This window comes from Heterocephalus glaber, unplaced genomic scaffold (genome assembly GCF_053883595.1).
Source record: "Heterocephalus glaber isolate CG9 unplaced genomic scaffold, H.glaber_assembly_v1.0 deba00001600, whole genome shotgun sequence".
In the NCBI taxonomy this organism is placed as follows: Eukaryota; Metazoa; Chordata; class Mammalia; order Rodentia; family Bathyergidae; genus Heterocephalus; species Heterocephalus glaber.
In genome coordinates this window covers 15,991,044-16,008,758 of record NW_028258372.1, presented here as the reverse complement: position 1 = coordinate 16,008,758, position 17,715 = coordinate 15,991,044, and the positions used below count along the sequence as shown (strand labels likewise).

The window sequence follows — 17,715 nt, the reverse complement described above, 5'->3', positions numbered from 1 at the left end:
TCTGGGATGTTCCATTTTTAAGCAAGGTATAACTTACACAGATAAAAGTCTCCTCTATGCAAACTCAGCAAGCTGTATACATATAGTTATAGGAGGTGCATTCTTCTCTGTGTATATTTTATTTCAATAAAAAGTTCAAAGATTTCAATTTTAACATTTACAACCTGTGAGATCTTGAACAAATTATTTAATCTTAACTGAACATCTACTCATCTCTAATATAGAGATGATAAAAGCATCTACTCTTTTAGGCATTGTTGTGAGGTTCAAATGACAAAACAGGTCAGGTGACAACAAAACACCTCATATACAAAAACATACAAATTTCATTTTAAACTATTTGGGCTTTGAAAAGGAGGGAGAAACAACTGTATAGTTTCATTTTGAACAATAAAAATATAAATTTAGCTATATGATCAGGTAACTAGAATCAAAATGGTCATTTACTATCTCCATGATTTTGGGCAAATGTGATATTATGATATAATAAGAGATACATATTAATTCTCATCCCTAGTTCAGGGCACAAATTCTAAAACCCTTGGAACTTTTTGAGCAATCAGAGTCAGAGAAGTGTCTTTTGTTATATATTATTTACATCCTTTTCAACCAATCTGACCTTATAGTAATGAAGTGACTACAGGTGGGGCCCTTCATAGATAGGTACAGGATGGTGGCTAGGTGCCAGAGGTAATTCCTACCTCCAGGAAGGAGACAGGGGCTCGAGATTTTGAGTTACTGACCAATAGCCAATGATTTAATCAATTATGCCTATGTAATGAGGCACCATGAAAAACTTGTAAACAGTGGGGTTTAGAGAGCTACTGTGTTAGCACATTCACATGCCAGGAGGGTCATGTACTCTAAAACTCAGGCAGAAAAGCTCTTGCACTTGAGAACCTTCGAGACCTTGATCTGTGTACCTCCTTATCTGGCTGTTCATTTGTATCCTTTATATATTTACTTTACAAAAAACTATTAATAATGTTTCCTCAAATCCTGTGAGTCATTACAGCAAATTATCAAATCTGAGAAGGAGGCTGCAGAAGCCTTCGATCTGTAGCCAAGTTGGTTATGTGTAGCAGAGGCCCAGGACTTCCAGGCCTGTGAGACTGAGCACTTATTGTGATCTGTGATAACTTCGGAGAGATGATGTCAGAATTGAACAGAATTTTAGGACGCCTACTTGGTGTCCAGAGATTGGAGAACTGGTTCTCAGTGTAGAAGAAAACCACACATTTGGTGTCAGAAGTGTAAGCAGAGAAATAGTGTTTTCTTTAGCAAGTGATACAACCCCTTTGAGATTCTATTTTCTTGATTATAAAAGGAAATATCAGTATTGTCCATGTAAGTTTAGAACTTTAAAAGCATTAAAAGTAGAATGCACTACTGAAAGTCATAAAAGAATGTTGGAAACTATGTGCACCTATAAATGTATACAGGTTAAAATATGAGTTATTTTAAAATATGAAAGTAAATACTGGGAAAAGCCTCTGAAGAGCCTGAATACTCTGAAAAGCCTGTGAAGGTAGATGCCTCTATGGAGCAGAGACTGGCTGAGGCAATGGGTAAGGGCAGGGAAGCTAATTCAAAGAGCCATGACACATACTCACCTCTGCTGAGATTCTTATATACTGCTGCTTAAAACAACTCATTACTGATTTTCAGCACATAAGAATAAACTGTTTTCAAAGATCTTCAAGAAGACAAACTACCACAGAAATCTGGCAGAATAAGTAAGGCTCAGGGTTAAAATGGAACCTTATCTAGATCCATGTCCCCAGTTTAAGTTATCTGATTAACACTGTAGAAAAAACTAAAAGCAATTTCTGGAACATAGAAAAATGCTGAATACATGTTAGCTCTCCTTACGATCAGTGTTGGGGCTGGGAGGACAAGGCCAAGGGATAAAGAACATTAGATTTTGAAGTTCAAATGCCTGAAAAGGAATCTCTGTTTTATCCCTTACAAAATCTGAGACCCTTCTCAACATACTTAACTTTGTGAATTTCCAGATTCCTCACCTTTAAAATGGGAACAATATATTTTCTACTTCATAGAAATGTGCTGAGAATTAATAAGTATTAAGAACAATCCCTGGCTTATTGTAAGAGCTCAATAAATGTGAGCAGCTTTTTTTCTCTTACCACATCAGAAAAAATGGATTCGTCCTATTCAGAACTATCAGATGGGTTCCACTGCTCCCAGCCCAGAGGTAGGGGCTTCCGGGCCTCCGTTCCACCGCTCCCACCTGAGAGGAAGGGGCTTCCAGGCCGTGGTTCCACAGCTCCCAGCACAGAGCTAGGGGAATCCAGGCTGCTGTTCCACTGCTCCCAGCTCAGATGATGGGGCTTCTAGGCTGCCCTTCCACCACTCACAGCCCAGAGGTAGGGGCTTCCAGGCCGCCATTCCACCACTCCCAGCTCAGAGGAGGTGAACAGCGTGGGTGCCAATAGCACCCCCATCCCCGACCAAAATGAGAAGACATATAAACAAGTCTCAAAACCAAACTTCCAGATCACCTACAGCAACCCCAAAAGGGAAATGAGATGGAACACTGATAATCAGCCACCTGGACTCCCTGAACTGGCAACAAAAGAGGATCTAGAAAAAATGAAATCAGAAATAAATTCTCACTAACAGTAGACATTGTGTTTAGAGTGCAAGATATGATTAATAAATCTAGAGAGAAGACGAGAAATATGACGGAATCCCAATATAGGAAAAAAATGGAAAGCATAAAACACATGCAAATAGATTTCCAGGAGATCAAAAACTCCACTGAAAGTCTACACAGCAGAATGAGCCCCAGTGTGAGGACAGAATTTCAGATATATAAGATTACAATTAGTGACCAGGAACAGAAAAATTGCTTCAAAATTGTAAGGGACCACAAGAAATCAACCCAGCAGCTGCTAGATGATGCAAAGAAGAGTAACATAAGACTGATTGGAGTCAAAGAAGAAACAGAAGACAGTGCAGATGACACTAAAAAAACAGGTCACAGAAGTAATGGCAGAAAACTTCCCAAGCAGGGGCAAAGAACTTGACATACAGATAAGTGAGGCATGTAGGAGGACTCCAATTAGCTTTGATCAAAAAAAACTACACATAGGCATATAATTATTAAGATTCCAGAAAGCCAACAAAAGAACAAAGTTCTACAGGCAGTTAGAGAAAAGAAACAAATCACATACAATGGAAAACCCATCAGAGTCATAGCAGACTTCTGAACGCAAACCCTCAAGGCAAGAAGAGCTTGGAGTGATGTATTCCAAGCAGTAAAGGAAAACAGGCTCCAACCCAGAATAATGTACCCTGCAAAATTATCTTTCAAAATTGATGGAGAAATATGAAACTTTCATGACAAAGAGCACCATAGGAACTTCATGAATACCAAACCACCACTCCAAAAAATTTTAGACAATATCTTAGGAAAAGACAATGAGGATCACAACCCCAGGAAACACAGCAGAAGGAACCCATCGGGCACGACAAGAAATTAAAGGTAAAGGGGGAAAATCCAACAAAAAGAAAAAGTCATGACAATGATAAGTCAATACGTATCAGTTATAACCATCAATGTTAATGGTCTCAATTCACCAATCAAAAGAAATAGACTGGCAGAATGGGTCAAGAAGCAAAATCCAACAATATGCTGCAGACAAGAAACACACTTAATTCAAAAGGAAACTCATAGAGCACCCGAAAAGAATCTCCCCTGCCGCCATTCCACACTCCTAAGGCAGAGAAGGTGAGCCACTCCCAGCACCTGGAAGGAAGCTCCCTCACTGCCATTCCATGCTCCTGGGGCAGAGAAGGTGAGCCACCCAGATGCCAGAAGCAATGTGTCCCCTGGCGTGGAAATGAGAAGATACATACACAAGCCTCAAAAACAGGCTTCCGGATCACCTACAGCAACCCCAAAAGGAAACAAGGTGGAACAATCTGATAGTCAACCACCTGGACTCTCTGAACTGGCAACAAAAGAGGATCTGGGAAAAAAGAAATCAGAAATAATTTCTCAGATAACAGCAAAGATAGTACAAGGCATGATTAATAAGTCTAGAGAGGAGACAGATTAAAAAAAATAGAGGATCTGAGGAACATGATGGAATCCCAACATAGGAAACAAATGGAATCCATGAAACAGATGCACACAGATTTCCAGGAGATTAAAAACTCCATCAAAAGTCTGCATAGCAGAATGAACCAATGTGAGGACAGAATTTCAGATATAGAAGATAAGATTGCAATTAGTGACCAGGAAAAGAAAAATTGCTTTAAAATTGTAAGGGAACATGAGAAATCAATCCAGCAGCTGGTAGACAATGCAAAGAATAACATAAGACTGACTGATTGGAGTCAATGAAGAAACAGGAGAGAGTGCAGATGACATCAAAAAAACTGTTGACAGAAGTGATGGCAGAAAACTTCTCAAGGAGTGGAAAAGAACTTGACATACAAATAAGTGAGGCATATAGGACTCCAACTAGCCTTGATCAAAAAAAACTACACACAGGCATACAATAGTTAGGATTCCAGAAATCTGAAAGAAGAGCAAAATTCTACAAGCAGTGAGAAAAAAGAAACAAATCACATACAAAGGAAAGTCCATCAGAATCACAGCAGACTTCTCAATGCAAACCCTCAAGGCAAGAAGAGCTTGGAGTGATGTATTTCAAGCCCTAAAGGAAAACAGCCTCCAACCCAGATTGATGTACCCTGCAAGACTATCTTTCAAAACGGATGGAGAAATAAGATAATTTCATGATAAAGAGCACCTCAGAACTTCATGAATACCAAACCAGCACTCCAAAAAATTTTAGACAATACCCTAGGAAAAGACAATGAGGATCACAACCCCAGGAAGCCCAGCAGCATGAATCCATTGGGCGTGACAAACTAAATGAAAAGGGGGAAAATCCAACAAAAAGAAAGTCATAACAAGGCTTTTAAAATTTTGAACTTCATCTCCCTAATGAGTGTATAATTCAATCTTGTTATTGCACTGATTAGTATTTTTCTGATTCTAGAGTTGCACACCTTTCCTTGTGCTGTATTGGCTATTTATCATCTTCTTGTGTCTACTTTTTAATTGGGTTGTCTATTAAAGAGCTGTAAGAGTTCTTTATATACTCCGGCCATAGGTTATATGCACTGCAAATATGGTCTGTTTAAGGACTACTTTTCATTTTAATGATGTCATTTAAAGTTCTAAATTTTGATGGAATCTCATTTATCAATTTTTTTCTTTTATACATCATGTTTTTTGTATACTAGGAAGTTCTTGCCTACCCTAAATTCATAAACATTTTCCCTTATAGTTTCTTCTTAAAATTTTATACTTTTAGGCTTTCATATTTAGGTTCACAGATCCCTTCAAGTTATTTTTATGTATGCAAATAAAGGATTGAGGTTAATTTTTTATATATGGATACCAGGTGTTCTAGTGCCATTTGCTGCAAACACTATCTTTTCCTTGGCTCTTGAATTGAGTTTATATTCTATAAAATGCTAATGTTAAATAATCTTTCAAAACACAATGGACCATATATGTGTGGTTCTATTTCTAGATTCTCTGTTTTATTCAAATGATCTGTATGTCTTTCCTTACAACAACACTGCCTTGATTACTGTAGCTTTAGAAGAAGTCTTTAGGTACTAAACATCTTCCAACACTGTTTTTTTCTTTTGTTTTGTTTTTTTAACTTTTCTAGGTCCTTTGTACTCCTACATAACTTTTAAATTTCAATATCCAATTCTTCATTTATAGCAAGTACACACAGACCTGAATTTTTATATATACCTTGTGTTTTCTAATCCTGCTAAATTCAAATACAAGTTCTAAGGGCTCTGAGGGATTTCTTAGTATTTTCTCTGTATATGATCATTTCATCTACATATAAAGATTTTGCTTCTAACTTGCCAATCCTATCCTAATTGTGTCATTTTATTGCCAGACTATTTTGGTTGGGCCTAGGTTTCAAAGTTTAATGGACAGATAAAGAGTAAGCATATCTGCCCTTGTTCCCCACCTTAAGGAGAAATCATTGTATCTTCTCCATTCATATAAGGCGTTCTCACTGGAAGTATGGAGTACATGTCTTTAATCTGTTGAGAAGGTTCTATTCTACTTCTAGTCTCCTGATAGCTTTTACCATGAATAGCTGTGGAATTTAGTCCAATACTTTTTCTCCAACTAGTGACAGGATCATATGGCTTTCTCCTTTCCTCTGTTAAAATGATGACTTTTGCGGGTAGATCTTCCAAAGCTGAACCAATACTGCCATCCCTATAACAAAACCACTTTCTACCTAGTGCCAGATCTGACTTCTAAGAGTTTGTTTTGTTAAACAAATTTCTATCTAGGTTCATACTTTTGTCTTCTATTATCTTTATCCAGTTTTAGGATTAGCACAATGTTGATTTCCTAAACTGAGGGGAGAAGTGTTCCTTTTTTTTTTCTGCTTTAAATGTTTGATATAATTTATCAATTAAAATGTATAGGAGCCTGTTGTTGTCATATAGGTAGGTTTTCAAACTAGGAATATACTTTCTTGAATAGGTGCTATTCAAATGTTATATTTCTTCCAGAGCTAGTTTCATTAATTTGTCTTCCAAGGTCTTAGAAGTTGTCAAATTAATTTCAAAACAGATTTTTGAAATATGCTTTCCATATCCTTTTAAATTCTGTAAAATCTGTGGTAATGTCTCCTAGGTCTTGATATTTTAATTTTAAAAATGTGTAACTGATATTGTATAATAGGAAGCAAAGATCTAGGGGGGTGGGGGAGGTGGGATGGGGAGGGGAAAGAGGGGAAAAAATATAAGGGAAAAAATGGAAACGGGATCACTGCAAGTGGGGAGGGGTGGAGGGCATGAGGGGAGGGCAGGGGAAGGGGTAAAAAAATAGGAACCAAGATACTCATGTAATGGTACAAAATCCCAATGATGTATGTAAATGTATTTTATACCTAAAATGTACCAATAAACTTAATGGTGGAAAAAAAATAAGGAAACTCATAGACTGACTGTTAAAGGGTGGAAAATAATACTCCATGCAAAGGAAACCCCCAAAAAAGCAGGAGTAGCTATCCTCTTTGCAGATCGAGTAGATTTCAAACCAACACTGATTAAGAGAGACAAAGTAGGACACTACATCCTTGTAAAAGGAACAACCCAACAGCAAGAGATGACAATCATAAATATCTATGCACCAAACACTAGTGCGCCTAACTATATAAAAAAAAATACTAACAGACATGAAAAGTTATATATGCACAAATACAATTGTAGTGGGGGACCTCAATACCCCACTGTCAAAAACAGATAGATCAACTAGACAAAAAACAAGCAACAAAATACTAGAATTCAATCAAACTCTTGAACAAATGATGGTAACAAATGTTTACAGAGTGTTCCACTACACAAAATCAGAATATATATTCTTTTCAGCTGCACATGGGTCATTCTCTAAAATAGACCACATACTCGCTCATAGAACATGTTTAAGTAAATGCAAAAGAACTGAAGTTATCCCCTGTATATTATCAGACCATAGTGCGATGAAACTGGAGATCCATAGCAAAAGAAACTGCAAAAATTTCATAAACACATGGAAATTGAACAACACACTTCTGAATAACCAATGGGTCACAGAGGAAATTAAGAAATCAGACAGTTCCTTCAATTAAATGACAATGACAATACAACCCACTGGGATCTATGGGACACAATGAAAGCAGTCTTATGAGGGAAACTCACAGCAGTGAATGCACATATTAGGAAATAGAGCAAGCCCATTTAAATAACCTGATGCTGAACCTCAAGCTTCTAGAAAAAGAAGAGCAAGACAAACCCAAAGCTCATACAAGGGAGGAAATTATAAAGATCAGAGCAGAAATCAATGCAACGGAGACTAAGAGAATGATACAAAAAATTAATGAAGCCATGAGTTGGTTCTTTGAAAGAATAAACAAAATTGACAAACCCTTTGCCAACCTTATCAGAAAAAGGAAAGAAAAGGCCCAAATCCATGCAATTAGCAATGAAAAGGATGAAATTACAACAGACCCAGCAGAAATCCAGAGGATCATCAATACCTACTTCCAGAACCTACACACCAGTAAGACAGACAACACAGAAGAAATGGACAGATTCCTAGATAGAATGAATTACCAAAGTTCAACGAAGAAGACCTAAAAATTCTAAACAACCCAGTATCAACCAATGAAATTGAAAATGTAATTAAAAACTTAGCAACTATGAAAAGCCCAGGTCCTGATGGCTTCACTGCTGAATTCTACAAGACATTTAGAGAGGAACTCCTGCCACTACTGTTTAAACTCTTCAATGAAATTGAAAGGGAAGCAATACTCCCAAAATCATTCCAGGAAGCAAGCATCACCTTGATCCCCAAAGCAGAGAAAGACCCAACCAATAAAGAGAACTATAAGCAAATCTCACTAATGAACATAGATGCTAAAATCTTTAATAAGATACTAGCAAACAGAATGCAGAAGATCATCAAGAAGATCATACACTTTTATCAAGTGGGATTCATCCCAGGGATGCAGGGATGCTTCAACATACGCAAATCAATCAATGTAATACACTATATCAATAGAGCCAAAGACAAAAACCATTTGATTATCTCCATAGATGCAGAGAAAGCATTTGACAAAATCCAACATGCATTTATGATAAAAACCCTACAAAAATATGGAATGGATGGTCTTTACCTCAATCTGATAAAAGACATCTATCAAAAACCAACAGCCAATATCATACTAAATGGTCAAAAACTGAAATCCTTCACACTAAAATCAGGAACAAGACAAGGATGTCCACTATCACCACTCCTGTTCAATATAGTTTTGGAAACATTAGCCACGGCAATTAGACAAGAGAAAGAAATAAAAGGAATAAAGATAGAAAATGAAGTCATATTGTCATTATTTTTAGATGACATGATACTCTATATAGAAGACCCCAAGAACTCCACCAGAAGTCTTCTAGACTTAATAACCAAATTCAGTACAGTAGCTGGATACAGGGTCAACACACAAAAATCAATAGCTTTCCTCTACACAAACAACAGACTCACTGAGACAGAAATAGGGCAAATAATTCCTTTCACAATAGCATCCAAAAAATTGAAAGACCTAGGAATCAACCTAACAAAAGAAATCAAAGACATCTACTCTGAAAACTATAGCACTCTGAAAAGAGAGATTGAAGATGATGTCAGAAAATGGAAAGACATCCCCCTGCTCCTGGGTAGGAAGAATCAATATATTGAAAATGGCCATACTTCCAAAACTGCTCTCTAGATTCAATGCAATCCCAATTGAAATCCCAGGAGCATACTTCACAGACCTTGAGAAAACAATCCAAAAATTCATTTGGAACAAGAAGGAACTTAGAATATCAAAAGCAATTCTAGGTAACAGAGACATGGCAGGGGGTGTCACAATCCCCAACTTGAAACTATACCAGAAAGCTACTGTGATAAAAACAGCATGGTACTGGCAAAGAAACAGACTCGAGGACCAGTGGAACAGATTAAAAGATGCTGAAACAACTCCAGACACACTCAGCCATCTCATCTTCGACAAAGGACCCAAACACTCTCACTGGAGGAAGGATAGCCTCTTTAATAAATGGTGCTGGAAAAATTAGGTTTCAATTTGCCAAAGATTAAAACTAGACCTATATCTCTCATCATGCACTAAACTAAAATCAAAATGAATTAAAGATCTAAATATTAAAATAGAAACGCTGAACCAGCCGGAACAGAGGTTAGGTAGAACTCTTGAAGACATTGGGGTAGGAAAAGCTTTTATGAACAAAACCTCAGGTGCCCATGAACTAGCACAAACAATCAACAAGTGGGATCTCTTCTTATTAAAATGCTTCTGCACAGCAAGAGAAACCACCAGCAGTGTGAAGAGACAACCCACAATGTGGGAAAAAAATCTTCACCTGCTGTTCCTCAGACAAAGGCCTACTATCTCGAATCTATAAAGAACTTAAAAAGATCAGACCTCCCAAATTTAAAGACCCAATCCGAAAATGGCCATCTGGAATGAACAGACATTTCTCACACAAAGAAGTAGAAATAGCAAATAAATACATGAAAAAATGTTCAACCTCACTGGTCATTCAAGAGATGCAAATGAAAACAATGCTGAGATTCCACCTCACTCCAGAAAGAATGGCTGCTATCATGAAATCAACCAGTAACAAATGCTGGCTGGGCTGTGGGGAAAGAGGAACACTGCTCCATTGCTGGTGGGAGTGTGGAATGGTGCAACCACTGTGGAAATCAGCATGGATATACCCCAAAGAACTAGGACTGGATGTCCCATTTGACCCAGCTATTCTCCTGCTGGGTATCTTCCCTGAAGAATTAAAAGAATCATAGCACAGTGATATATGTACACCCATGTTCATAGCAGCACAATTCGTGGCAGCTAAAACTTGGAAGCAACCCAATTGCCCATCAACTGGAGACTGGATAAAGAAAATGCGGTTTTTAAATAAAATGTAGTACTATTCAGCCATAAAAAATGACAAATTAGAGACATTTATAGCTAAATGGATACACATTGAGGTGATACTCTTAAGTGAAATAAATAGGACATACGTGTAAATAGTGAATAGTTTCTCTAGTGTGAGAAACAGAGTGTAAATAAGGACTAAAAGGTATAATAGATAATGTGAAATAGGAAGAAAAGGGGCAAAGGGGAAGGGGAAGTGGGAGGGGTAGGGAAAGGAAAGAAGGGAATGGAATTAATATGAGAAAATGGAAAAATGGAAAGAAAGTCTTTGTAAATAGGGAGGGATGGAGGGGCGGAAGGGAGGAAAGGGGGAAAATAAGAACCAAGAGAGATTATGTAACGGTGCAAATTTCCAATGATGAATGTCATTATATTGTATACCTAAAATGTACCAATGATTAGAATGAAAAATTGATAATCCAAAAGAAAAAGAAAAGGTCCAAAGGGGTAGGGGAAGTGGGAGGGGTAGGGGAAAGAAAAGAAGGGAATGGAAAAATTATGAGAAAGGGAAAAAATGGAAACAAAGTCTTTGTAAATAGGGAAGGGTAGAGGAGTGAAGGGACAGCAGGGAATGGGGAAAAAATAATCAAGATACATCATGTAAAGGTACAAGTTCCCAATGATGAATGTAAATATACTGTATACCTAAAATGTACCAATAAAAGAATTTTTTAAAAAAATTATCAGATGCTAGAAACAATAAAATTTAAGAGGAGAACTTTGAAAGTATGAATGATTTTTCAGATTCATTAGGAGTATAACTGGAGTTTCCTTGGAAATATTCTGAAAAAGAGAAACATAAAGTTTGCTCAAACAAAAGGAAGCTGTATGAAAAAATCTGCCCATCATTCTTGATTACAGACTTCAATGGAAGAGCAACAAGTCTACTGCCTTTTGCCCAGAGAAACAATTATAAGCAGAAATTAAATATAAGGGAAGAAACACATAATTTAAGACAATTTGTTCAGTTTAATGTATGCTATTTAGGTCAGCCTACTGATTCCTTCCCAGATTGAAAAAGAAGGGGAGGGGGGTAACCTTTTCATAGCAATGTTTTAATCTAACCAATTAGCTCAAATACTTCCAGTACTATAAACCTCTTACCATCGCATAGCTGATGGCTAAGTGTGAAAAGATTAATTAATCCTTCTAATCATTTCTCTACAAATTTCAATTAGTACAAAAATGCATATATACTTCTCAAATCCAAGCAAAAAATTTTTTAAAAATGAGAATTTTTGTTTCCTAATAAAAGTTAAATCTGGGCTGGTGATTTAGCTCAGTGGTGCTGCCGCCTGCCTGGCAAGTGCAAGGTCCTGAGTTCGATCCCCAGTACCAAAAAAACAAAAGTTGAATCTAATCTCAAAAAAATTAATGAATGGTCACTCTTTAAAATTAAAGCCAGAGAGGCACAATTTAATCTTAATTCCTATGTGTATTCAAGTGCTTTTCTAAAACTATCTGAACTCCTCTGTAGGTCCACAAATGAGATTTATCATGTGAATTTGTAAATTGTGTGATGTCACTGAAATACAAGCACCAACTGGTATCACAAACAGTTTGTGCTTCTAGGGATACCAGGAACTTTAAATACTCTGCAGTTATACAAAGCCCAAGATCAGAACTTCTTAACAATACTCAGAAGCCTGCCCACTTTCTCTCTTCTTAGTCATTGTTTGCAGCACAGAAAGGACACTGATTTTGCTACCAATCATTCCTTTGGATAATATACTTAGGAACATGCCTCCATCATTCAAGTATTCATTTTTACATTCTCAACATAACAACAATAGAATTAAAAAAAGAATTAAAAATATGTATGTTCAGGGGCCAGGGATGTAGCTCAGTAGTTATGCTGCCTGTCTCGCAAGCTCAAGGACCCGAGTTCAATCCCTGGTACCAAAACAAAACAAAACACCTAAAAATATGTATGTTCTATTAATAGACTCTGAAAAGACCAGGCTGCAGTTCTTTAATGAGATTTTATAATATATTTTTAATGTATGTATTTTTAAAATGCAATGCACTTAAAACATTTTTAATCCTTACAGTTATACTCTGTGTTACGGAGTATTGTTTCAGTAACAAAGAAATAATTCCTTCCTCTTGTGCCTTTTCTAAAAATGTTATTTTTCCTATTAGGATTGAAGTCATATGAATTTAGTATGTAAACTTATTCTAGCTGGAGTATTACAACATGGAAACACAATGGGAGGTGATTATATTATTGGTAAAAATCAAACAAGTCTATAGGTGTTTTAAAAAGTCTCTTTAAAAAGGTGGTTATGTAAGGAAAAATTGTAGTTAAGCTCTTCTTTATTCAGAGTTGGGTTAAATATTTATAATCCCAGTATAGATATCTCAAATTTATTTCTGGAATGTGTTTTCCATTAATGACATGGAATTCAAATTCTGGACATCCACAAGTTCCTATTATTTCCACTTAAGTATTTTAAACAAGCATTTTTCAAAGTGCAGATTGGAAAGTGACAAGGGAAATGGAGACTCCACAGAGACTGGATACAGAGAATCCATGGACATGGCAATTAGAGAGGTCCAAAGAGCTGTCTGATAATAACAGAGGCAGCAGGGAGTTTTGAGCTACATGAATGGAACAATCTCCACACCTTCTGGCTTCTCTCCTTATGCTAATTCTCATTCAGACTGTCATAATGACAAGATTACAGAACAATGAAAGTTTCTATGAAGTAGCTTTTAAACATGTTAATGAATATTAATGAGAATAACTGACTTTCATAGGTAAAGAGCCAATTATAGGACCCTCAAAAGATAAGAGAAAGTTTGAGTTCTTTTAACTTTAAAAAGCCATGTGAATTTTATATATTGTCCTGAAAGCCTCCATAATTAACAAGTATTGTTCATAACCAGATTCTGTATGACAACAATATTTACTGAGACACCAAGATAATTTTCAAGCCAAAGAAAACTTAAAATATAGTTTTCAATGACAATAATCAGAACAAAGACCAGGTCATGGGTTTTGTGACATCCAACTTACTGACACATTGAATTTTGCCAAGGTGTGTATCTTTATCAAATCAACATTTATATGGAGGTACATTTCTGTACTTAATAGACCATAAGCATAGATATGATTAAACATATTTTTCTAATGTATAACCACAATTTTGTCAAAGCAAGCATCTAATAAAAATAATTCTTTATGTGGAAGCACCTTGTCTTTTTGTAAAAACGCATAATTTTGTAGATTACAAACCAGTCTCACTATTTTTTTTTGGTACTGGGGATCAAACTCAGGACCTTACACTTTCAGGGCAGGTGTGATACCAATGAGCTAAATTCCCAGCCCAAGTCTCACTATCAATGACAATGCTTCCAAAGTGTCAAATCTAATCAAGAGGACAAGGTCCAAAGACATGGAGGAAAAAATAGGTTTAAAGCAGCAAAAAGTTACTCAATAACGCCATGATTTCAGTTTTGTTTAAAAGAAAAGTTGTGGGGGTTTTTTTGTTTTTGTTTTTGTTTTGTACCGGTGATCGAAATCAGGTCCTTGCGCTTGCGCAGCAGGCGGAGAAACCATTGAGCTAAATCCCCAGCCCATGATTTCAGTTTTCATTATCCCCAGGTGGAAACAAGAAAAATACAGGAAAAAAATGGTTGGGAGCCTCATACAGGAGGCAGAGCAAATGGAAGAAGCAATGTCCACTGAATTACAAGGTAAAGCAAGAAAAGGCAGGATAATGAGTTTTAAGCAGACCCTTCTCTAGTGCTCAGACCCATTTACCAAAGTGTTTTTATAAGCAGGCCAAGAAACAATTTCATGAGGAATATCTGGAATAGAGTGAAGCATAGGAACCCTGAGAGTTTCTAGGGATTCACTAGTCCTACACTAATACGGACAAACAAAATAATACATATTAAATTTACAGATAAATGGAACTGAGTGCAATTAGTACATATAATGGACACAATCAGAATTCAAAATGGTCATGAACACTTGAAAAAATGAGTCAAATTTAGTAACACAAAATTTGCTATGAATATTGGCTTTCATGTGTGATGTCCTTTATCAGGCTTTAGCAATGATTTTAATGAAGTCTTGTACTGTGCAGATATATAAAAACTGTTGAATGAATTCCTTCACATTCAAAATACAATATAGCTCCATTGAAGAGCACTTTTCTATCATTTATATAGATGATAGAATATACAGAATTTATAATATTCTATCATCTATACCTATGTAGAGATGGAGATTAAAAGAAATAAAATGCAAAATATGCAAGACAATTTTACTCATAAGCTAATATTTTTGTGCTGTATTTGGAAGATTTTTGAAAAAATATGAATCACATATCCTATGATTTTTAAATGCCCACAAAAATCTTGTATTTTCAGCCCAGCATACATTTAAAATAAATATACTGAGGCATCACTCTAATTACTTTAATCAAGAGTAGGTTTGGGCCGGAGATTTAGCTCAGTGGTTCCACCGCCTGCCTTGCAAGTGCGAGGTTCTGAGTTCAATCTCTGGGCCAAAAAAAAAAGAGTAGGTTGAAGAAAAGGATGCTAACTGGTTTCTCTTATATGAGAATCCCAAAGCATAAATAATTTAAAGAGCAAAATAAAAAATAGACAGTAGGAAAAAGAGAGGTAGATCTTTTTCAGATGGGAAAAGGATGAAGAGACAAGACAGGATGAGAAACGAAGGGAAGGGAAAGTAAAAAGGATTAAGATGCGATATGTATGCCTCAATTCTTTACGATGGATGTGCTCACTATGTATTGCAAACATGTACAAATAAAAGTAAAAAAGAAAAGGATGCTACAATCATAAACTAACACTATACTTACCTCTTTTCTAATACTAAAATGAAAAAGTAACCTCCCTAATAAACGCACGTTCTAAAGAACTGTCCTCTGTACATTATTTTGGTTTATTATCATATCTTGCACATTTAGGGATAAATTTCTATTTAGTTAATAATGTTTTTTAATAATATGATTTGTAATGAGTAGAAGTCTTAATGGGAACTCTACAATTACTAACGAAAGTCAAAATTAAAGAGAAAAATATAACTTGAAATATATAAACACATAAAAGATGCCAGGCATTCTTTGTTCTCCAGTTTCCTAAAATTATTTTCAAATGAACAAAATTTATATGCATTATAAAGGCAAAGCAAACTGGACATTTCAGGTAATTTGTAAGATAAAGTCTAAAGCACAAGACTTAGTAATTCAAACTGGTAAGGTTACCTGTATTTTGTACCTTATACTCTAAGGTCTAAATATAACGGTTAATAAAACAAACATAATTTGTGACATCAAAACAATATGGTAGAGTCCACTGCAACCTTATGTCCAATTTTTCATTTACTTGATGTCAGTTGTGATCCAAAAAAATGAAATAGAGAATTTCAGAAATAAAAATTCACATTATTAATTGTGTGTTGTTCCAAATAGAATAATGAAATCTCATGCAGTCCTGCCTGGGATGTGAATTATCTGTTTGTGCAACATATCCACACACACTGGATATGCTACCCACTTAACTGTTTCAGTTATCATCTGTCATACCACAATGCTTGGGTCTAACAGTTAACATTTATTTTACTCAGAAATGGCCCCAAAGCATAGAAATAGTGACACTGGCAATTCAGATATGCCAAAGAGAAGGCAGAACATACTCCTTTTTTTTTTTTAAACTAAATTTATTGTACATTTAAAGTATATAATATAATGACATTCATCATTGGAAATTTTCACCTTTACATAATCCATCTTGGTTCTTATTTTTCCCCATTCCCCTACCCTCCCTTCAACCGTTCCACCCCTCACTATCTACAAAGACTTTGTTTCCACTTTTTCTTTTTCTCATACTAATTCCATTCCCTTCTTTCTTTTCCCCTACCCCTCCCACTGCCCCTTCCCCTCTGCACCTTTCTGTCCTATTTCACATTATTATCTTTTAGCCCTTATTTACACTTTCAGTTTCTCACACTAGAGAAACTATTCAGTATTTACACGTGTCCTATTTATTTCACTTAAGAGTATCACCTCAATGTGCATCCATTTAGCTATAAATGTCTCTAGTTTCTCATTCTTCATGGCTGAGTAATAGTGCATTTTATTAAAGAAAAGCACATTTTCTTTATCCAGTCTCCAGTTGATGGGCAATTGGGTTGCTTCCAAGTTTCAGCTGCCACGAATTGTGCTGCTATGAACATGGGTGCACATATATCACTGTGTTATGATTCTTTTAATTCTTTGGGGAAGATACCCAGGAGAGGAATAGCTCGGTCAAATGGGACACCCTGTCCTAGTTCTTTGAGGTATCTCCATACTGATTTCCACAGTGGTTGCACCATTCCACACTCCCACCAGCAATGGAGCAGTGTTCCTCTTTCCCCACAGCCCAGCCAGCATTTGTTATTGGTTGATTTCATGATAGCAGCCATTCTTTCTGGAGTGAGGTGGAATCTCAGCATTGTTTTCATTTGCATCTCTTGAATGACCAGTGAGGTTGAACATTTTTTCATGTATTTATTTGCTATTTCTACTTCTTTGTGTGAGAAATGTCTGTTCATTCCAGATGGCCATTTTTGGATTGAGTCTTTAAATTTGGGAGGTCTGATCTTTTTAAGTTCTTTATAGATTCGAGATAGTAGGCCTTTGTCTGAGGAACAGCAGGTGAAGATTTTTTTCCCACATTGTGGGTTGTCTCTTCACACTGCTGGTGGTTTCTCTTGCTGTGCAGAAGCTTTTTAATAAGAAGAGATCCCACTTGTTGATTGTTTGTGCTAGTTCACGGGCACCTGAGGTTTTGTTCATAAAAGCTTTTCCTACCCCAATGTCTTCAAGAGTTCTACCTAACCTCTGTTCCAGTTGGTTCAGCGTTTCTATTTTAATATTTAGATCTTTAATTCATTTTGATTTTAGTTTAGTGCATGATGAGAGATATAGGTCTAGTTTTAATCTTTGACAAGTTGAAACCCAATTTTTCCAGCACCATTTATTAAAGAGGCTATCTTTCCTCCAGTGAGGGTGTTTGGGTCCTTTGTCGAAGATGAGATGGCTGAGTGTGTCTGGAGTTGTTTCAGCATCTTTTAATCTGTTCCACTGGTCCTCGGGTCTGTTTCTTTGCCAGTACCATGCTGTTTTTATCA

General features: G+C 36.3%; 1 protein-coding gene across 8 annotated transcripts in view; it reads right to left on the bottom strand.

Moving 5' to 3' along the window:
* The window catches only part of Rasal2 (RAS protein activator like 2), a 330,126-nt gene that overhangs the window by 204,995 nt on the left and 107,416 nt on the right, over positions 1-17,715 (bottom strand). The gene's annotated exons all lie outside the window — the stretch shown is intronic.